The 23424-nt window shown below is 46.2% G+C and overlaps 1 protein-coding gene across 9 annotated transcripts in view; it reads right to left on the reverse strand.

The window, feature by feature from the left end:
• The window catches only part of HSF2BP (heat shock transcription factor 2 binding protein), a 107916-nt gene that overhangs the window by 7190 nt on the left and 77302 nt on the right, over nucleotides 1–23424 (reverse strand). The gene's annotated exons all lie outside the window — the stretch shown is intronic.

Genomic DNA, 23424 nt, shown 5'->3' on the forward strand with positions numbered 1-23424 from the left:
GATCATGCAATACAGCCAGGGTGCTTCCGACAACAAAGGGAATTTCTCCAGGAGAAAAGACTTTACCAAAGCCTTATCCCACCCAAGGAGAAGGGTATTCTCCCACTTTGGCCCTTCTTCTGTTCCTGACTCACCTAAGGAGGGGAGAGGGCTAAGAAACACTTGTGAGGGTTAGAGCCCAGAGACACAGGCCACCACAAGACCGAGATTCAATCATAAGATGACAGAACACTTGCCCTCCTCTCACACACCTTAACTCATACTAACAGGGATCACCAGACACGGCACACACAGCAGGAACTATAAACACAGAGGATTACAGCTGGGAGACTGCAAGATGCAGGCTCCATCTAAGGTGGGTTGTCAGGGAAACTCAGAGGCAACAGGTGAGAAAGCGCAAGGACGACAGAGGAATATGAAGCCTCTGGAACCTATATTCAATACTGCCCAACCCCTGCCAGACTAACATAACACCTCACACCGACGCCTGTTTATCTCAGTTCCTGTTACCCAATAAATAATATCCAGCCTTCAACCAAAAATTACAACGCATGCTAAAAGGAAAGAAATGAAGTCTGAAGAGACCAATCAAGCAACAGAACTAGACTCAGATAAGACAGAGATGTTGGAATTATCAGACAGGGAATTTAACATACCTGTGGTCAGCATGCTAAGGGCTCTGCCTTAGCTCGGCTGCCGTAACAAATGCCACAGACTGGGGAGCTTGCACAACAGGCAGTTATTTTCCCATAGTGCTGGAGGCTGAAGGTTCAAGATCATGGGGTCAGCAGGGTTGGCTCCCCTGAGGCCTCTCTCCTTGCGTGCAGATGGCCTGCTCTCTGTATTCACACATCCCTAGCATCTGTGTGTCCTAATCTCTTCTTGCAAGGACACCTGTCAGACTGGATTAGGATCCAACCTAACGGCCTCATTTTTACTTAATTATCTCATTAAAGGCCCCATTTCCAAATACAGTCACATTCGGAGACACTCAGGGTTAGGGCTTTAACATATGAATTTTCAACAATTCAGCCCATAACAGGCTCTAATGGAAGAAGTGTACAACATGCAAGAACAGAAGGGTAATGAAAACAGAGAGGTGGAAAGTCTACAAAATAATCAAATTTCAGCTTAAATATCATCTCCTCAGAGAGCTCGTCCCTTCCCACCCAGTGTAAAGTTACTACCCACTCACTCTGTCACCCATCACCCTATTTAAATTCTCTACATACCATTTATTCTATGAAGTTATCTTCGCTCCTCCCCAACTAGACTCAAAGTGGTACCAAACCTTAATCTCAAGTTTGTGTGTCTGATAAGCAGTGAGCCCATCACTGAGACATCAGTGCTTGGAGAAGGAGAAAGGTTTATTCTAATGGCCAAGACAAGAAGGCAGGAGGATGGGTTTTCTGAAATCCGCCTTAACAGAGAAGAAAGCAGGGGCTTTTACAGAGCTAGGGGCTTGGCAGGAGGAGTTTGGAGAAACAAAGGGGTAATCTTCGTTTCTTTCACTCCAGATCAGCCCTTGGGCAATCTGACTTCTGGTGTCAACAGAAGCTGGGCACTGCTTATTTGGTGACGTTAACTTCCTTGAAGGTATTCTTTTTCTTCTGTAAAACAAGCTCACAAATCCTTGTGACCCTTGAGTCACCTCTCAGGTTAAACAAGAAAACAGCAAGTTGACAAGATTAATTTCTTTTCATCTATGTCTGTCTTGGGAACAAGGTCAAAAGGTAATCATGTTCTTATTGAGCATTTACAGTAATCCTCAGGTACTAGGCTTCAAAAGCTTCAGGAAAGCAATGACCTTGTCTGTCTTGCTCATCATTCCATCCCCAATACAATAAGTATTTGCTGAACGACTTAAAAGATTGTATTTTATGTGGCTAAGGTTGACGTAATACAAATTATAAGGACATTTCAGAACAAAATAATTAGGCAAGCTGAAGAGACAGCTATGAAGCCCTCAAAAGAGGGTAAAATAAAACGAGCCACTGGAAGTCATAAATGAGACAAATGTAGTTAAGGATGCAGCCACCGGGAATAACTTCATGATGATGTCACCAGAAGGAAACACGGTCAGCTCAGTGACAGCATTTGAAGAGAATACAGACGAAGGGAAGGCAAATGGGTGATGCACCCAAACTGCACAAGCAGGAGATAACACAGAACTCGGGTCTGTTTGGGCCACAGATTAGCAAATTCTGAGTGATAACTATACAATTTCTCTTTTAAAATAATCATGGAAAAACTTATTATTTGAGACTGAAAAGATTCCAATAGATGGCTCAATTTTGGGTTTGGAAATGGGTGTAGCAACTTGAATGAGAAAAGGCATTCACCTGCCCCAACACAGGGATGACACAGGTGTTACAATTATCTGGGGAGGGTTTTTCAGCAGTCATAAAAAAGGTTCTTCAATGAGCAACAATAACCTCCTGGAAACAAATGAAAAAACTGCAAGTCTCAGCAAAGAGAAGATACAAAGAAGAACAAAATGAAATGTTAGAACTGAAAAATATAGTAACTGAAATGAAGAACTTGGTGGAGAAGAATGGAGGGGCCAGAGCAAACAATCAGTGAACTGGACAATGGGACAAGAGAAATTACCCAATCTGAATGACAGAAAATAGACTGAAAAATAAAATGAACAGAGCTTCTGGGTCCAGTGGAACTATAAAAAAGATCTAACATTCATGTCATTGCAGTTCTGGAAAGAGACAGAAAGTTGGCAGGGCTGCAAAATACTCTAAGAAATAATGGCTGAAATTTTACGCTCTTTGGCAAGACAGAAACATACAGATCCAACAAGCTGAGCAAAAGCCAAGTGGGATAGACCTCAAGAAATCTACACCAAGACACATTACAGCCAAACTTCTGAAAACTAAATACAAAGAAAAAAATCTTAAAAGCAGCAAGAGAGAAATGACACCTCACTTATGGGAGAAAAATAATTCAACAATACTGGATTTCTCATCAGAAACCATGGAGGCCAGAAGGAAGTGGCACAACATTTTCCATGTGTTCAAAGAAAAGAACTGGCAACCCAGAATCCTACACCCAGGGAAAATGTCCTTCAGAAATGAAGGGGAGTTCAAAACATTGACAGATGAAGAAAAACTAAGAGAATCTGTTGCCAGCAGATCTACACTAAAAGAATGGCTAGACTACACAAAAACCTGCACAGAAATGTTCAAAGCAGCATTATTCAGTAACAGCCTATCGAGAGTTTAGCTCACCTACTCCATGGCATTGCTGCCTTGACATCCATTTTGTTTGGCCAAATGGTCTGCAGGGACCTTCAACTGACACTTGGCCCCTGACACAAGCACATGCCCTAAATAACACCCACAGAGTCCAAAGCAAATATAAGTCTCTGAAGTGATTTCTCCAATAGCCCTTGTGATCAACAATCTCCCCTGCCTCCCAGAGCCTTTCCCTTATGTGCCCCTTAGATAAGACCCCCATGGGGCTTACCAAAACTGCAGTCTTTTGGTTTGAATGGACCAATTCAGCTGTAGCCTGGGAACCCCAAAGCACTTCACCAACAGACCCTCAAAAACGCATGTGCCCTGGGGCCTGTCTCTGTCTGCACTCTGCCTTGACCTCCCTGTGTGGTCCCTCAAGGCACGCTGTGTACTTCCTCCAGGACCTGTGAGTAATGAACTTCTCTTTTTCAGTTCTTCTTGTGGGCTATTATTGAACTGCAGCTCACCATCCGGCAACCTGTGCTTCACTTAAGAAGTGTTAATTTGACAATTCATAACACAGCCCAAAAGTCCATCAAGTGACAAATGGATAAACAAAATGTGGTAATTCTATACGATGGAATATTTATTTGGCAATGAGAAGGAATGAAGTAGTGACACATGCTACAACATGGATGATCCTTGAAAACACGCTAAATGAAAGAAGCCAGACACAAAAGCCTAAAATAAAAATTCCAATTTTATGAATTGCCCAGAATAGGTAAATCAGTAGAGACAGAAAGCAGATGAGCGGTTTCCCGGGGCTGAGTGGAAAGGAGAATGGGGACTGCTAAGGGGTATGGGGGGTTCCTATTGGTGGTGATAAATATATTCTAAAATTAGATGGTGGTCATGGTTGCACAACTCTATGAATATACTAAAAACGACTGAATTATACACTGTAAATGGTTGAATCTCATGGTACGTGAATTACATCTCAAAGCTGTTTTCAGGAAAAGGAGATTAGTGGGAAAACTGGCAAAACTTGAATTAGGGCTGAAGATTAGGTAATAAAGGTGTACCAATGTTAATTTCCTGTTTCAAAAACTATTCTACGGTTATGTAGGATGTTAACATTAGGGGAAGCTTGGTGAGGGGTATTCCATACAATTTCCGTAACTTTTCTGCAAATCTAAAAGCAGAAACAGAAGAGAGAATAGCTAAAGGAAGTTCTCTAAACAGAAAGGAAATGATAAAAGAAAGAACCTTGGAACATCAAGAAGGAGGAAAGAATAAAAATAAGGGTACGTACACACTCCAATTCTTCTCTTGATTTCTCTAAATTATGTTTGTTGGTTGAAGTAAAAATTATTCTAGTGTCTCATATGGTTCCCAACGTATTTAGAGGGAATATTTAAGACAATTTTAGATGAAATGGGATTATATGAAGGAAGGTAAAGCTTCTATCCTTCACTTGAACTGTCAAAAAGTTGACACCAGTAGATAGGGATTAGTTACATTTAATGTAAAATTACGTAAATAAAAGTATGTTTCTTGGATGGTCTTGTCAAAATGAGGTTAAAATTTACTCAGGGTAAACTGCACAAATCTTCTATGTACAATTCAAAAGTTTTGACAAATGTATACACCCATAGAAAACATAATCCTAACAAGATACAGAACATTTCCGTCACCATGAAGCTCCCTCATGCCCCCTCCCTTCCAGTCAATTCTACTCATAAGCAACTGATGTCCTGATTTCTATCACTATAGATTAGTTTTGCATGTTTTTGAAAATCATACACATGGGACCGAACATTTTAAAAAAGCATTATTTCATTATTAAAGCCCAGGCAAATCAAAACAAATGAAATCATATTCTGCTTGGGTTTTTCCCACATTTTTATCAATTTAGTCCCCTCTTGACATTTTGGAGCCATTTTCTCCTCACCAAGTCCTACCAAGAGCTTGGATGGACGCAGAATCACTGCACATACAATGTTCCTCCCAGACAGTAGACAGATTTCTTGTGAATGTCCATAATATTTAAATCACTTGGGAGTGGGGAGGGGGAGCGTAGGGGAGGAGAAGCTGTGCTAACAGAGCCACTAACAGCTATAAACTGGGAACGCAGTTTTAACCAGGTAACCACAGAGCTTCCCTGAGTGACATCCTCCACAGCTCTGAGCTCTCAAGTCACAGGCGTCGTCACAGACAAACGTCTCTAATAAGCACGCAGCTCACTCAGTCACACCCGTCAGCAGCAGCAGCAGCAGCACTGGAACAGGGCCTGCAGCTAGGCTTAAATAACCACATTACCCCCACGCTGAACAACTGAGAAATAAGTGGCTCCACAAGGTGTGCAACTCAACACACGTGTGCCCACACCAGGCCCAGGCACCAGCATGGAGGATTTACTGCTGGCCAAAGACGGATCATCACCAGCGGCAGGCAACGCTCTTCCCTGTTACTATCTGCACGGATTTGTGGAAAAATCCAGACTGAAAGGTTAGGATGTCACCATATTTCAATAGGATGATTAGGAATTTGTAAGTTGCACTTCTTTGAACACAAGGAGACCTGAAATGTTTTACCCTAAAGCTGGTGTGTGCTGACCTAGGTTCCCTAGACAGAAGCCCCTGACACACACAACCCTCCCTCTGACAGGAAGGAAGGTCCAAGAACTCCCTCCTTGCTCACCTCCTCTCCATATACACACTCATCATCCCCATCCAGTTAGCTCTACGGGTTAAGGGACGCTAGTTCCCTAGATGGTGACAGGTGTTTCCATCTACCCCACATCTACCCCAACTGGGGAGGGGAAGGAAGGACAGAACAAAACAGTACTCTGAGAACTAAGCTGTGGCTAATTAAGGACCAGAGGACAAGGACATGGCACTGAGACATCCCTAACTCCACACGCCCTACGACAGCTGTTGTCACAGGCAATGACTCCCAATGCCACATCTCTCCAACACAGGCGCTCACAGTGACACAAAGAAAACACCAAACTCATATTTCCTGACAACTACCTGGCTCCTTAAAGCACAGCTCAGACACACGCTCACACACATGCTGACACATGCTCACACTTAATTATCTGGTTAATTACCTTTGTTTAAAAAAAATGCATATATTAAATGCATAAGCTAAAACATGGGCTAAGACTTTATCTCCATGCCAGAGCACAGCAGCGTCATACAGAGGTGAGACAAGCAATTTGGAGTCACTCACCACTGCCATCCTAGAAAAGTTACTTAAAGGCTTGCTGGGCCTTCATTTTCTCATCTATAAACTGAAGATTTAAATCATCTACATTGTTACTGTAAAGACTAAATGAGGAGCCACGTGAAAGTGTCTATCAAAATGCTTGGTACACAGTTAGCACTCCATAAACAGCAATTTCCAAACTACACAGACAAAACTTCACCCTACTGTCCCCACCAGGAGCCCATTCTGGCCACATGGGCCCTTGGTGAACTTGTAATGGTGAATCCCACCAGAAGGGAGGAAGAGGAGGGAAGACCTCACACCACCCCCGCACTTCCATCGCCCTTGTGCATCCCCGTGGTCTCCTGAGGCCCGGGGGTAGAAGGGCTTAGAGCAGGATGCGAGAGCTCTGTGTCTGCTGGCTCGTCTTGCTGGCTCTCCTCTGCCACCCCCAGCAGGAAAGAAGGCGAAGCAGCTCTCACTTGGCCATGCTCCCGCAGTCCCGAGGGGCTGAGGAGAGGTGGCCTCTCCCAGCAGGGAACCAGGATCTGTCCAGCAGATTGCCGACTTCCTCCAAGAGGCACAGCCTTGTAATTGGGATCTTGTGGGGGGAGGGGGGTAGTTATGTTGGGTTAGCGGAGGATTTATCAGAATTTTTGAGGGTTTTTTAACTCAGAAAAAGGTGTTGAGAACTGTTACTCTCAAGGTAAACATGCAACTCTAGATGTGCTCGGTGTCTTCAGAGGAGTCAGCCAGTGTGTGGCAACAGACTGATAAAAGGATGGAGGATTGTTTTCGTCACATTTAGGTGCTAAACAGAATAGCAGGTTGAAAGGGCACAGTGAAGTGACTGTGATGTTGTCCAGGGGAAGGTTTGGGGATGGCAGTCTGCTACGAGACCTGCTGGGCCCATAGTCTGGGCCTCCGCCCTCCTTTACAGCCCCAGAATGATCTGGACAAGGAAAGGCTGCCTCGGGTCATGCTCACTCACAGAAACTGAGGTTTATGGAGTAAGGGGCTAGCACAGAACTTGACCTTGGGGCAGTCACTGCTGGTGACTGGGATGCTCTCGTCCCCATCAAGGGTACCTTCTTCCAAGTTTCTGTCTCCCTAGCAACCCAAACTACCCATCACAAAGGTGCCTCCAAAGCTCAGGAATCAGAGCAGAGGGAAGGATGTGTGGAGTGTAGAGGCAGATAAGCCCAGACGCCTGGGGAGTCGCCCCGTCCCTCAGCATGGCACTCGGCTCCAGTGAGGGGCTCACGTCCTGGACAGTCCTCAGCACGCTCCCCAACACTGTCTCTCTGTGACCTCATGCCACGGTCAAGCGGAGAGGGTCCCACCGGGGTGCCCACCACCACAGCCACACTGTCTGTGCCCTGTGAGGGCAGACACCGAGTCCCGTTCCCTGCTTGCTGCTCAGCAGAGACCCGGAGTCTGAGGCACATCCGTGTTCCATCAGGTGAAGGAAAGAACTTTGCTCTGGTCTCTGGAGGAGGCAACAAGGTCCACAACTCTCTACTTATCTGTTTTCAGTTAGGTCCCTAATTTGTACATTCTAAGTATCTGGGCTTTCCTCATTGCACTTTGAGAAGGCAGCGTTACTTACAAGTTCTTGGGAGAACCTGTGTCCCCTGGACCGCACATTGCACAGCCAGTTTACAGAGCACTTGCGTGTGCAGGAGCCCCAGGCCCGGTGCACGCAGGACTCACCCTCACAGCCGCATGCCGAGTGGGCCTCGTTCACCCCGTCACAGTGGACAGTGGCGTTCAGAAAGTGGTTTTTCTGGAGTCACCGTGCTAGCAAGTGGAGGGAACCAGAATCAAACCCTGCTTTGCTCACCCACGCAGGGAAGTGGCAGGTGACTTTTGGGGGAACAAGTCATTCTTGTGTTCACTCATTGATTCATTCATTAACTACCTAAACATTAGTGAGCACCTACTAATTACAGGCACAGCTGGTGCCCAGAACTGAGGTGGGGAAGGCTGAGCCTTGACGTGTCCTCTCCGTTAGGCTACAGCAAGGGAAAGCAGAGCCTGTGATGGCTTCACAGCTGCTCCAGCAAAGGAGCTGAGCTGAGCCAGGGCGGCATTCAAGAGCCTGAGGAGAGAAAACAAGATCAAGAGGCTGAGGACTGAGTAAGGCCATTAGATCTCACGTCTACATGTCCCTGGGTTCCTGGGGAAAAGCAGAATCAGTGGAGCTGCGGGGAGAGGGGCTGTGTGCAGGGCGAGGGGTAGATAGAGCAGAGGGAGCATCCCGGGAGTTGTGAACGGCGGAAGATGGGGGAGGAGTGAGCAAGCCCGAGGGAGAGGCAGCAATTAAGGAGAGGAGTTCTGGAAGGGTGTTGTAAGGCCAGGAGCCTTCACAGAGCATGGTGGGGCGCGAAGCCTGCTGCACAGAGACTTCGCAAGTCTTCCAGGGTCTGCAGTCGTATCTGGTGACGGCGTGAGGATCCCTGGTTAATTTGCAATGAAGAGAATGCTTATGCATCTTTACGTTTTGCATATATAGGGATAATCTATTATGCATGACTAATATAGTATACAACATCATGTAGTACATAAAGCGTTTCTAACTCTTAGAGAATGGTGAGACCAGTCATTTATTTGACTTTGTGACACCACCTTACTCTTCAATACGCTGTATGGCACATGTTCTAACTTAAATTGACTTACCTAATTTCCAAATATTTGGAGAATTTCCAGATATCTTTCTAATTTTGATTTCTAATTTAATTAGATTTCTAGTATTGACTTCTAATTTAATTCCACTATGGTCAGGAAACATATCATGTATGATTCCAATCCTTTTAAATTTATTGAGACTTGTTTTACAGCCCAAAATGCGGTGCGTCTTGTCAATGCCCCAGGCGCTCCTGGAAAGAACGTGTATTCCACTGTTCTGGGTGGTGCCTTCTACAGACGCCGCTGCTCTCAAGTGGGCTGGCGATGTTGTTCAGTCTTCTCCATCCTGACGGATTTTCTGTCTGCCTGTTCTATCTCCTATCGAGAGAGATGTCAAAATCTTGACCGTCATTGTGATTTGTTCATTTTTCCGTTCAGCTCTGTCAGTTTTCACTCCACGTGTTTTGAAGCTCTATCACTAAGTGCATACACATTTGAGAATGTCACGCTCTCTTAATGAATTGACTCATCATTACAAAATGTCCTCACTCACCCCTGCCAATAATCCCTCCACTGAATTCTACTTTGCCTGATGTCAGGAGAGCCACTGCAGCTTTCCTTGAACTAGTTTTCGTATATGTTTTTTATATACATATATATATGTAAACATTTTACATATGTAATATTGATATATATATAAAATATTTTAAAATACATTTCCATCCTTTAACCTACACGTCTTTTGTTTTGTTTTTTTTTTGAGGAAGATTAGCCCTGAGCTAACATCTGCCACCAATCCTCCTCTTTTTGCTGAGGAAGACTGGCCCTGAGCTAACATCCATGCCCATCTTCCTCTACTTTATACATGGGACACCTGCCACAGCATGGCTTTTGCCAAGCAGTGCCATGTCCACAGCCGGGATCCAAACCGGTGAACCCCAGGCCGCTGAGAAGCAGAACATGCGAACTTAACTGCTGTGCCAGCAGGTCGGCCCCTAACCTACACATCTTTATATTTAATGTGGCTTTCTCGTAAACAGCATACAGTTAGGCCCTGTATTTTTCTTTCTTTTTTACGTTTCTTTATTTTTTTGTGAGGGAGATTGGTCCTGAGTTAGCATCTGTGACAGTCTTCCTCTATTTTGTTGGCATGCTGCTGCTATATGGCTTGATGAGCAGTGCTAGACCTGCACTTGGGATCTGAAGCTGCAAACCCTGGACCACAGAAGCGGAGCACACGAACTTAACCACTGTGCCACCAGGTAGGTCTTGTACTTTTATGTTGTTTTTTTTTTTTTTGAGGAAGATTAGCCCTAAGCTAACATCTGCTGCCAATCCTCCTCTTTTTGCGGAGGAAGACTGGCCCTGAGCTAACATCCGTGCCCATCTTCCTCTACTTTATATGTGGGATGCATACCACAGCATGGTGTGCCAAGCGGTGCCATGTCCACGCCTGGGATCCGAACCGGTGAACCCCAGGCCGCCAAAGTGGAACGTGCGCACTTAACCGCTACGCGACTGGGCCAGCCCAAGTCTTGTACTTTTAATTTGACAATCTCTACCTTTTTTTTTTTTCTGGTGAGGAAGATTGGCCTTGAGCTAACATCTGTTGCCAGTATTCCTCTTTTTGCCTGAGGAAGTCTGTCCCTGAGCTCACATCTGTGCCAGTCTTCCTCTATTTTGTATGTGGGATGCCAGCACAGCATGGCTTGATGAGTGGTGTGTAGGTCCACATCCGGGATCCAAACCTGTGAACCCCAAGCCATTTACAGATCATTTGCATTTAATGTGATTATTAACTTACGTGGATTTAAATCTGTCCTCCTGCTATTTGTTTTCTACTTGTCTTATCTGTTCCTTGTTCTTTTTTCCCTTCAATGTCTGCTTTCTTTTGGATTAACTTAGCATTATTTTGTGATTCCATTTTATCTCCATTATTGGCTGTACCTCTTTGATTTTTAAATTTTTCTTTTAGTGTTACCCTAGGGTATAAAATACATACGTTTAACTTTCCACAGTCTACCTTCAAAACACATCACACTGCTTACGTGCCGTGCGAGCAGCCTACACACACGCCATTTTCCCCTTCCATCCTTTGGCAATTGTTGTCGTACATATGTTGAATACCTCAAAATACATTTTTATTATTTTCACTTTAAACAGCTACCTTTTAAAGTCTTTGAAAAGATATGAAGAAAAATACCCACCTATCTGACGTTGCTGGCGCTCCCCTTTCCTCCGAGACCCAACTGGTCTCATTTTCCTTCCGCCGGGAGAACACTTCCTGAGGGGCAGGTGTGCTGACAGAGCATTCCCTCGGCTTCGGGCTGTCTGACAGGTGTCCCGTCCTCATTATTTCTGGAAGGCCTTCCTGCTGGGTGCAGGGTTTTCTGTCACGACTTGCACGGTGCTGCCCTGGGGTCCTCGCCCGCGTGGTCTCTGACAAGGAGCCCGCTGCCCTTCTCACCTCTGTTCCTCTCTACCCAGCGTGCTTTCCCCTTGTTGTGTTTAGCAGTTTCTCTTTGCCGCTGGTTTTCTGCCATTTGATTATGAGGTGCTGTGGTGTAGTTTTCTCTCCTTGGATCTGTAGGTTTATAGTTTACCTCAAATCTGGACATTTTGGGCCATGATTTCTTCAAATTTTTTTAGTGTCTTCCCCTACTCTCCTTCCAAGACTCTACTGACAAGCTTGATGTTGTCCTACAGGTCCCACTGGTACTTTCGTGTTTTTCTTCCAATCTTTTTCCTCGTCGTGTGAGGGTGAAAGTCCAATAACGACAGTGACAACATGAGGAAATCTGGTAGCTTCGTGTTTCCCTTGGGGTCATGGCCATCCTCCTCCAAAGGCATGTAGGAGCAGGCAGTGTGCGCCCACCGCCTCCTCTTCACAGTCCCACCTCTGCTCCTCCCCACACTGTGTTATCGCAGTACACAAAAACATATTTGACGGCACAAACTCTCATCTTTAAAATTTACTACCTATAAACTGAATTTTCCCCGGAAACTAAACCAGAAGGTAACTCTCAAAAAGATCTTTCAGAGAAGATGCCTAAATCCCATGGGGCCATAGGTGTGTGAGAATCCGCACGGCAGAAGGAAGCGCAACAGCCAGCGAGAGTCCTCACGGCTTCAGTCACGGAGTATTACTGCGCCCAGCACGCATTTCCACGCGCCAGCTAACGTGCTCTGTAAAACTCTCGGAAACGGGTATACGTTCCAGTTTATCGAGGAGGAAACGGTGGCCCAGAAGCATGTGAATACCTTCCCTGAGAAGGCCAGTCAGTTAGGAAGTACCGTATTTGGTGCTTACATCCCAGCCCTCTGATTACAAACCCTGTGCCTGAGCTTGTGTGTTTTCTCCCGGGCTATGCCAAATTTATCAGTTAAACCTACACTGAATCTGAAATTTGAAAATTATGTGTTGTCTCCATGTAAGAGATGATGCACCATTCTGAGAATTCTGTCTTTGCCAGTGGTATTTCTTTTATGGCTACTGACACCTGCTTATTTCAATGGATTTTTTTTAATTTTTTTTTTTTTTTTTGAGGAAGATTAGCCCTGAGCTGTTGCCAATCCTCCTCTCTTTGCTGAGGAAGACTGGCCCTGAACTAAGATCCGTGCCCACCTTCCTCCTCAGTGCACTCTGACATGTGTTGAAGCAGGACTAATCTGGTTGTGATTCAGGCTCTACATGTACATCAGAGCTGACCCGTCTGCTACACGAGTGCATTTTACAGAAGAAGCAAATTCCCAGCTGGGCTAAGTAACACCTTTTCCACTTCTCTCTGTGTGCGATCTGTTGTCTAAAGTATCGTGTTGAAAAAGTCGACAAGTGATTTTGGGAAGAGGGAAGTGAGGAATCTGCTGCTAGAGTGTAATTCAGAAACAGATGAGCTGATGGAAGAAGCCAAGATGTGCACATCCATTATGAGGGAGTTTTAATTTGGAAAGGCTGCAGTTATACCATTTCTTTGAGTTATGGAAAGAAAAACTGAGAAATACGAAGTAGCCTACTACATAAAGTTTCACCAGTTCATCTCATCGTGATCTAAATGGTTGATGTGTTACATTCAGACCCTCAACATGCAGCCTGAAACCACTCTCTAGGGAGCCCTTCCAGACATCCCGTCCCCAAGTCAGACCACTCCTGCTTCAGCGTCCCGTGGTGAGCGCTACAAACAGACTCACGTTTGTACTTTCTGATCTGCTGCTTGTTAATGGCCTGGAACTTTTTTTTTTTTAACCTCTAACTAGGTAAGAGAGTAGAGACTAGAGACTATTTCTTTTGTCTCACAAATTACACTGCTGGGGCTCAGCAGCCCCTCCGCAGAGCCTGCTGGTGAGAAGGGGCTTTCCCTGCGCCCGTGGCAGCAGAGGGCCTTACCCATCCCCACGGTGTAGGGGCCTCACCCATCCCATGGTGGCTCGTGACACGGGCAGGGGTGCTGCAGCTTGGAGCACTGGGGCAGCTCATTTACGACAGGTGTTCACCGAGCTCCCGGCCCCCTCCTACGAACTGGAGGCTCAGAAGTGAACGAGATGAGTTCTTCCCTCATGGAGCTTATATGCAGGTGGAGACACTGACAACAAACAGACAGAATGGCCTATGTCACATAATACAAATAAAGATGGAATGGCGTGAAGGGTTGGAGAGACGAGGTGGGGCCACTCTTCAGGTATCTGAGTGGAGACCTGAGTGAAGCGAAGGACGAGCCACGCAGAGATCTGCAAGCGGAGCATCACAGGCCACGGAAAGCAGTGGAAGGCCCTCCGGCAGCCCTGGGCAATGAGCATGTGGAGCGACAAGGGCCGCAGTGCGTGTGTGGAGTGCGGCTGAGGATGCCGAAGTGTCAGGAGAGGAGGTCAGGGAGACACCGAGGCCTCGAGACGGCTGTGAAGACTCAGGACAGTACTCTGAGCAGGGGCAGGCCCTGGCCTGATGGACGGCTCACCACGCTCGTGCCGGCTGCTGAGGGCGGGCCGAGAGGATGGGAGGCAGCTGCAGCAGAGGTGAGAAGATGGCGGCAGCCTGACCAGAGGGGCAGCAGTGACGATGACCGAGGTGACCAGATTCAAGGTACATGCCGAAGGGAGAGGGATGTGAGAGAGGGAGGTCCAGGGTGATGCTGTTTGGGGGCTGAGCGGGGACAGTGGGGATGCCAGGGGAGGACTGGGGAAGGAGCAAGCAGAGGAATCAAGAGTTTGGCTGGGCACACGTTAGGCACGAGAGGCCTGTGCGACCTTCAGAGGGAGGTGCAAGTGCACAGCTAGACTGATGAGCTGAAGCTCCAGAGGAGGCTGGGGCTGGAGGCAGCACTGTGAATCACCCCGCTGTGGAAAGCATTCACAGCCCGCGGCAGCGACGCACCTTCCAGGGAGTGAGAGGGTCTGACGACTGGGCCTTGGGGCGCTCCAGCCTTTTCAGCGAGGGGCAGGGGAGCAAAGGCTTCTCTGAGGGAGCCCGAAGAGGGGAGCCTGCAGGCTGAGGAGGTGAGAGGACCAGCTGTGTGAGTGCTGGAAGGCCCAAGCTCAGCTGCCCAGTGCCCTCCCCGTCGTGAGCGGCTCACGCACAAAGCTCATCATAACCCGCCAGTCCAGTGTGGCGGGACTAATGTCAGCACTAGGCTCCTGATGAGGACACGGGGTCCGAATCTCAGGCAGCGACACTGGTATTTGGGTATGGCTCACAGACTGGCTCTGAAGGCAATTCCAGGAGGAGTTCCAAAAACGTCCTGACGAGTGAGGGTATTCTGAGTGAGGATGTAGCCCTCATGGCCGACTGCTTTGGTGGAAAGCAGGCTCTGGGTTGTGTGAGTTCTAGAACTCTCCTTACTCTGAAGTACCCTGGAGACCCTGGGCTCTTTCCATTTCCGACACTGGCCATTTGGCCGGGACTCTCTAGGAGGAAGAGCCAGCTCTCGGAGCAGAGGAGTGGACAGCTGCTGACCCCACCCTCTTCCGCCATATTGAACTGCTGACGAAGAGACCAGTTTTCTTCTCTTTGGTTTTGTTCTGTTTAGCAGATTTTGGTTTTGGTGGAGAGGAGTTAACAAGCAAATTGTTCTAAGTGTTCTTGTAATGTAACAGGATTCTACAGTGAAACCTCTTGTGGTCACCCTGAGATTCATGTTTCATCGATCTCTCTTTCCATAGTTTACTCCAAGCAAGTCAAGGCACGCTTGCCCTCCTCTTTCCCAGGCGCGCAGGTCAAGATTACTGCTGATTTCCCAGGCGTGGCGCCTTTCCGTGTTGGGTTTCATCTTTCACCAGCTTTTTAGAGAAGACAGGGCAAGGAGTTGGGCCCTCCAGAATTCATCCCGAGTGGCACCTGGCAGCACCAGAGCACTGGGCCAGAATTAAGCACCATCCATGAAAGGATGTGCTCACTGTTTTCATATTATAGTGCTAAACTGACTCAAATTGCTGTTTTAATATGAGGGCTCCTACGGCAATAATAAACATTGTGAATCTGATCTGTCTTAATGTTTAAGGCTCAATAACTATCTCCTGGTTAGAGAATTAGATAATCCATTTTGGTTGATTTGTGGAAATGGATTTTGTTTTTATTGTTTATTTATTTATTTTGAGGAAGATCAGCCCTGAGCTAACATCTGCCACACATCCTCCTCTTTTTGCTGAGGAAGACTGGCCCTGAGCTAACATCCATGCCCATCTTCTTCTACTTTATATGTGGGACGCCTGCCACAGCATGGCTTGACAAGTAGTGCGTAGGTCCACACCCAGGATCCGAACCAGTGAACCCCGGACCGCTGAAGCAGAATATGCAAACTTAACTTCTGTGCCACCAGACTGGCCCCAACTGTTTTTATTTTAATGGAAGTTTTCTCCTTGATCCAATGAATTTTTCCTCCTTCATCACAGAGAAGTAATTGTAGACAAATTCTTTGTATTGTTTCTCTCAGGAGCCCTCTCAGGACAGCTGGTGGGTGTTGTAATAATCTGAGAGAAATACTCAGATGTCATTGCAGGGGCAAGAACAATTGCCACCTGAGGAAACAATGCAGAGAATGGCTAAAAAGAATCATAAAAGAACATAACAAAAATAAGATATTTTCTAAAATGCTCGCTTGTTACTTGGAACAAAGAGTGTACAAGGCACAATTTGAATTTCTAATTCTTAGATTTTAATTGAGGACATCTGGTGGTTTTAGAGATATTTGTACACTAAGGTTTAATGTTCAAGGCACCTTTTTTTTTTTTTATTTTTGGTGAGGAAGATTAGCCCTGAGCTAACATCTGTGCCAATCTTCCTCTATTCTGTATGCGGGATGCTGCCACAGTGTGGTTTGACGAGCAATATATGGGTCTGTGCCCAGGATCCAAACCCGTGAACCGTGGGCCGCCGAAGCAGAGCGCACAAACTTAACCACTATGCCACTGGGCTGGCTCCTAGGCACCTACTTCTTTAACCCTAAAGAAAAAAGGACGTGCAGGCAACAAAGGAAAACCAAGTAACTATTCTTGGCTGAGTGAGAGCTGCAGTGACGTGCAGCTTATTTTGAAGGCATGTTTTGTGTTATTTCTTTTCGGAATCTGTCCGAGGTTGGACCCGAGTCTAACAGACAGTCAGCCTGGGCCCGCTCACCCAGGAGCAGAGCTCCTTGCTGCAGGACAGGAACAGTGGCTCTCCTGCCCGCCTGGGAAACCAGGTACACTCTGTACACAGTGGGACTCCTCAGGATGCAGGCGCCTCGCTGCAGATGCAGCAAGCTCTGCACGCCACACGGTGCTGTGTACTCAGGCGCAGCATCGCCAGCCTAGAAAGACGGCAGCATCCAGGAGTGTGCACAGCACTGGGTCTGGTCTTGAGGGCTACTGCCCTGTATCCTGTGTTAAAGAACTTGAAATTTGCAGAGAAAGTGTATTAGTCAGGGTTCTCCAGAGAAACAGAACCAGTAGGATATGTATATCCATATAAATATGAGGAGATTTAGTATAGGAACTGGCTCACATGGCTATGGAGGCTGAGAAGTCCCACGAGCTTCCGTCTGCAAGCTGGGCCCCCCAGGAAAGCGAGCAGTGTCACTCAGTTCCAGTCTGAAAGCCCGAGAATCAGGAGCTCCAATGCCCGAGGGCAGGAGAAGATGGACGTCCCGCTCAGGTAGACAGAGTGAATTCAACCTGCCTCGGCCTTTTTGTTCTATCCAGGCCCCAACAGACTAGACGATGCCCACCACACTGGTGAGGGCGGTCTTCTTTACTCAGTCTATGGATTCAAATGCTGACCTCTTCCAGAGAAACGCTCACAAACACACCCAGAAATCAGGTTTCACCAGCTCTGGAATCTCTTAGCCCAGTCAAGGTGACACATAAAATTGCCCATCACAGAAGGCGGGACTTGAACTAGATTGAGACAGTACAAAGCACTCAACGTGATGACAACGATGACTAACACTGAGAGCTCGCTCTATGCTGGGCCTTATCCTGAGCACACTACGTGCACTGAATGCACACAATCCCGTCACCAGCCCTGTGAGGTCACTACTAACGCACCTGAGCCAGAGGGCAGGGCTCTCGATAGAGCAAGGGGTCCAAGGAGGAGAGACGTCACTATGGACTGGAGTGGAGGGGGCAGGCCGGGAGAAGTGACCCAGGTGCCAGGCTTTTGGGTCTGGAGGACAGCAAGAGTGAGGTTGGCCCAGAGGTGTGGGAAGGGCTCCTCTGGAATGGCTTTGACAAATCGTGGTTTCTCTTTCTCTCACCCCCTCCCTGCCTTCTCTCCTTTCTTCCTCTTTCTGTTACCAAAATAAGGTTAATAAGTGCAACATACTTAGAGAAAAGTACCCAAAACATAAAAGTGAAGCTGAGAGAATTATCGCAGAGGAAGACTTGTTAACACATTCAAGTTGAGAAATGGGAAGTTGCCGTTACCTGGAAACCCTCTGCTCCCTCCTAACCACACGATGCTTCCTCCTTCTTCCCATTTTCGAACATTATGCGAATGGAATCATGCTTTTCTGTCGGCTTTTCACTCCCATTTGGTTTGTGAGCTTCTCATGCTGTTGTCCGTCGCTGTGGACACGTCCATCGCTGCACTGCAGGGATCCTCAGCACTGCTGACCTTGGGGCAGGATAATTCTTTGTTGTGGGGCCGTCATGTGCACTGTAGGATATTGAGCAGCATCCCTGGCCTCCATCCACTAGATGCCAGTAGCACCTCCCAGTTGTGACAATCAAAAATGTCTCTAGACATTCAAAATGTTCCCTGGCGGGCAAAACGCCCCACCCCAAGTTGAGAATCACTGCTGTATAGTGTCCCGTTCTAAGAAGTTACCCATTTACTATCTGGATTGTTTCTGGGTTTTGGCTTTTACAAATAATGCTGCTCCACAAATTCTCGTGCCTGTCTTTTGGTAAATGTCCGTATTTTCCTGTGAGTGTACCTTTTAGAAACACAATTTTGGATCTATGGAAGTGCATGTCTTTAGTGGCTTATGCTGGGCTGTTTTCCAAAGTGGTTGTACCAACAGCGTGGGAGCGTTCTGATTCTCCCCATTCTCACGAACACCTGCTGTTGCTGGCCTTCTTCGCCTTAGCCAGTCTGATGGGGAGGAGTGTTTCCTCACTGTGGCTGTAAGGTGCATTTCTCTGATGAGTCCTGAGGTTGGACACCTTTTCCTGTGTTTACTTGGCCTTCTGGACACTCTCTTTTGTCAGGTCCTATTCCAATCTCCCATCTGTTTTTCTGTTAAATTGTCCGTCATCTTACTAATTTTTACATTCTGGATACAGGATCACTGTTGGTTTCGTAAAAGTTACAGATATACTTTATCACTCCGTGTCTTGCTTTATTTCTCTTAATGGTGTCTTTTGATGAACCGGAAATATCACTGGAATGTAATCTGAGTGCTTTCTGTCTCCTGTTCAGGAAATATTTGCCTATGTCAAGGTCATGAATACCTAACTCCTGTTATCTCTTAGACGCCTTCTCTTTTTGCCTTTCATTTCAGTCTTACAGTCTCCCTGATCTGGATGTATGGTGTGTGGAAGGGATCAAGTTTAATCTTTTTCCATTATGGATATCCACTGACCCAGCATCATTTATTGAAAGGACTGTCCTTTCCCCATGGCTCTTCAGAGCAGCCTTTGTCCCTTAACAGCACTCCACATGTGTTTCTGGGCCCTCCACTCCATTCCATTGGTCTGTTGTTTTGTAATACCACACTGTCTCTTGTCAAGAGTGATAGCTAGTACAGACATTTCCTCCTACCTTATTTTTCTTCAAGAACACCTTTGCTTTCATTGGCTCTTTTCCACATAAATTTTAGAATCTGTCTACCAAATTCCCCATTAGCTCATCAGCTCCAGCCGGAAAATTCCTGGAGGAAGACTTTGGTCCAGCTCCGACGACACACACATCACCAAGATCATCACTGTGGCACGGCCGGGTCAGGGCAGAAGTCCTGCTCCAGGAGAAGAGGGCAGGAGCTTACCAAGCCGACCAGAACAACAGCCATACAGACACTAAGTCAAGGGCTACCTTTCCCAGCCCAGAGTCCAATCATGCCACCAAAGACTCACCTGGGAGGGCAAGCCCCTTCGCTGAATGGTTAAAGTTCCACACTCCCCACTTCAGTGGCCCAGGTTCGTGGGTTTGGAGCCCAGGCGCGGACCTACTCCCCTCATCAGCCACACTGTGGAGGCATCCCCCATGCAGGGTAGAGGAAGATTAGCACAGATGTTAGCCCAGGGCGAATCTTTCTCACCAAACAAAAAGATTAACCTGGGGACTCCATCCCAGGCTAGGCTGGGTGATCAACCTGAGACTGCAACTTGGGGAGTGTGCAGAACAGGAGGAATCTTCAGGAGATGCTGGGCCAGAGGTGGGGAGCCACTAACTGCTTGTAGGCTGGGACAAAAAGACCCAGAGGCTTGGGAAGACCCTGAGAGATCCAGTCAGGGCTCAGTTCATGAAGAACTGGAAAGCAAATCCAGAACTGAGGCAGGAGACCAGATGGAAAGCTGGATGAATGCTGCAGTCAGGGTAGCTGCGGCCTGAGGGAAAGCAGACACTCCCCTAGGGACGCTAAGCTGCACAGGGCTGGGCTACGGTGGGGGGAACCAAGATGACAGCTGAGGGGCACTGGGACAGGCAGGCTTTTGATAGCAAGAAGTTCAAAGAAATCTAAGATCTAGTTCCTACCAAAAAGAATGTACAGTCTAGTTGGAGATAACTGGCATTTATAAAACATGATAACAAGAAAACATTAAGTTATATTGTCTCTAAGTAAAGTGGGAAACCAAATGAGAGAACTCAACATGGGCTAGAGCAGCAGGTACAGCCTGAGCCGAGCCTTCCAGACAGGCAGGAGTGGGAAAGAGAAACAGAACGAGGGAGTATGCAAAGCTGTTGGGGCACGAGAGGGCAAAGATCTGGGAAGCTGTGCAGAGCATCTGAGGAGAAGACCAGGAGAGGGCACGCCCCATTAATCCAGTGGGTCCTATATGCCTGGCCAGTGCAGGGCACCTGACACAATGACCTCCACAATCCCCACTGAACAGATGAGGAAAGAGAGCTTGAGGGAGGGTCAGAATCTTGCTAAAAGTCCTACGGTATTAAAGAGCGGAATTGAGGTGTAACCCCAGGGCTGTCAGTGTGCAAACCCAAGCTCCCTCTCTGTGTTGGTTTCGGAGTGAGTAGGAAGCATGGTGAGAGAGAAGGGGAGGGAAGCCTGAGGGTGGGTGCTGAGAGTCAGACAAGAGCACCTAGACTGAAACTTCTGGAGAGCTCAATGCTCTTAAGCAGAGGGACCGTGGGGCCAAAAGGGATACTTGGAGCATATGGGTAGACAGGAGTGAGAGCAGATAGTGGGGAGAGCATCAGCTAAAAAGCTGTTGGTAATCTAGGCACAAGGTGTCAAGGGAGGAAAAAGCCACACAAGAGTTTTCATTCTTTTTTTTTAATTGTGGTAAAAAAACACATAAATTTACCCTCTTGACAATTTTTAAGTGTACAGTAAGTAGTACTAACTATACACGTTACTGTACAACAGATCTCCAGAACTTTTTCCATCTTTCATGACTGAAACTTTGTACCCATTGAACCAATGTCCGTTCCCTCTCCCCCGAGCTCCTGGCAACCACCATTCTACTTTGTTTCTCAGTTTGATTACTTTAGATAGCTCATATAAGTGAATCACGCAGTATTTGTCTTTTTATGACTGGCTTATTTCACTCAGCATAATGTCCTCAAGGTTCAACCGTGTTGTAGCATGTATCAGAATTTCCTTCTTTTCTAAGGCTAAAAAATATTCTATCGTATGCATGCACCATATTTTCTTTATCCATTCATCCATCAGTGGACACTTAGGCTGCTTCCTTATCTTGGCTATGGTGAGTAATGCTGCAATGAACATGGGTATGCAAACATCTCTTCAAGATCCTGTTTTCAGTCCTTTTGGATCAATACCCAGAAGTGGGATAAGATCTTTCATTCTTACTAGAAGTCTTTCACACAACAGTTTCAAAAGAGTGTGCCTCTGAAATGCCAGCCCTATCCGTGTATCACACACAGCACATGGCAAGGTGGCCTGAACAGTATCTCCGGATTGGAGTCATGCTCTCGTGTCGTTTTCCTCCAGCTTTAAGAACTTCCTTTTGTATAAAGGTCTGCCGGCAATAAAATCTCTCAGTCTGTGTTTAGCCACGAATGTATTTTGCCTTCATTCTTGAAGAATAGCTTAGCTGGACACAGAATTCTTGGCAGAATTCTTTGTCTTTTCTTTCAGAATTTTAAAAACGTCATCCGCGGGGCCGGCCCCGTGGCCGAGTGGTTGAGTTCGCGCGCTCCGCTTCGGTGGCCCAGGGTTTCGCCGGTTCGGATCCTGGGCACGGACATGGCACCGCTCATCGGGCCATGTTGGGGCGGCGTCCCACATGCCACAACTGGACGGACCCACCACTAAAACTACACAACTATGTACCAGGGGGCTTTGGGGAAAAAAAGCAAAAATAAAAAAAATCTTTAAAAACGTCATCCGTCTGCTTTATGACCATTGTTTCTGAGGTGCAGTGAGCTCCTAGTCTTCTTGTGGTCCCCTTGCACATGCTCTTCTCTTGCTGATTTCGAGACGTTCTCTCTGTGTTAAGCTTTAACAGCTGGACTATGATGCGTCTCAACGGACACCTCTTCATGTTTAGCCTACCTGGAGTGCACTATACTTCGGGGATGCATACACTGTTTGTCATCAAAGTTAGGAAGTTTGCAGACATTATTTCTTCAAATATATTTTCTGCTCCGTTCTCCCTCATATTTCCTTCAGGAACTCTTACTGTGCATATATGGGTCTGCCTGATGATGCCCACAGGGCTCTGAGCTTTGGTTGTTTTTCTTCCTTCTTCCCTGTGTCTGTCCTGCAGAGCAGACGATCTCTTTCTCTGGCTTCAAGTTTGCTCATTCTTACTACCACCAGCTCAAACCTGCTGCTGAACCTGCCCAGTAAAATTCATCAATTTCTACTTTTTTCTTTATTTTCCTCCTTGTATTTTATTTGGGTTGTTTGAATTTCTTTTTTTAAGTTCTTATGGTAGATGTTTAGTTCATTAATTTTCTGCTTTGATCTTTAATAAACTTTCTACTAAATGCTGATTTAGATGTATTTCACCATTTTTGATATGTAATATTTTTATTATTCAGTACAAAATATCTGATTTCTTCTTTTATTCTCGGGTAAAGAAGATGTGGTGTATATATATATATATACACAACGGAACACTACTCAGCCATAAAAAAAAGCTAAAATCTTGCCATTTTTGATAACGTGGATGGACTCTGAAGGTATTATGCTAAGTGAAATAAGTCAGCCAGAGAAAGACAAATACCAAATGATTTCACTCATATGAGGAAGATAAAAAAAACAACAACAAATACAGAGATACAGAGAATAGACTCGTGGTTACCAGAGGGAAAGGGGGTGGGGGAGGGCAAAAGGGGTAAAGGGGCACATGTATATGGTGATGGATGGCAATTAGACTTTTGGTAGTGAACACGATGTAGTCTATACAAAAGTTGAAATATAATGATGTACATCTGAAATTTATTTTATAAACCAATGTTACTTCAATAAAAAAAATTAATTAAAAAAATATTTCCCGCCTCACTCATATTGTAGTCAAAGAAGATACTCCATATGATTCTGATCATCTGAAATTTGTTGAGACTTGCTTTATAACCCAGAAAATAGTCACTTTTGTAAATATTCCATGTGTGCTTGAAATAAATACACAGCTGGAGCGTTGTATGCATCCAATAGGGTAAACTGGTTAAGTGTGTTTTTCAAATCATTCTTACCTTTATTGAGACTTTGGTCTTTTTTTTTTTTTTAAATATATTTTTGAGGAAGATCAGCCCTGAGCTAACATCTGTTGCCAATCCTCC

The sequence above is a fragment of the Equus przewalskii genome, chromosome 27 (assembly GCF_037783145.1).
Source record: "Equus przewalskii isolate Varuska chromosome 27, EquPr2, whole genome shotgun sequence".
Taxonomy (NCBI): Eukaryota; Metazoa; Chordata; class Mammalia; order Perissodactyla; family Equidae; genus Equus; species Equus przewalskii.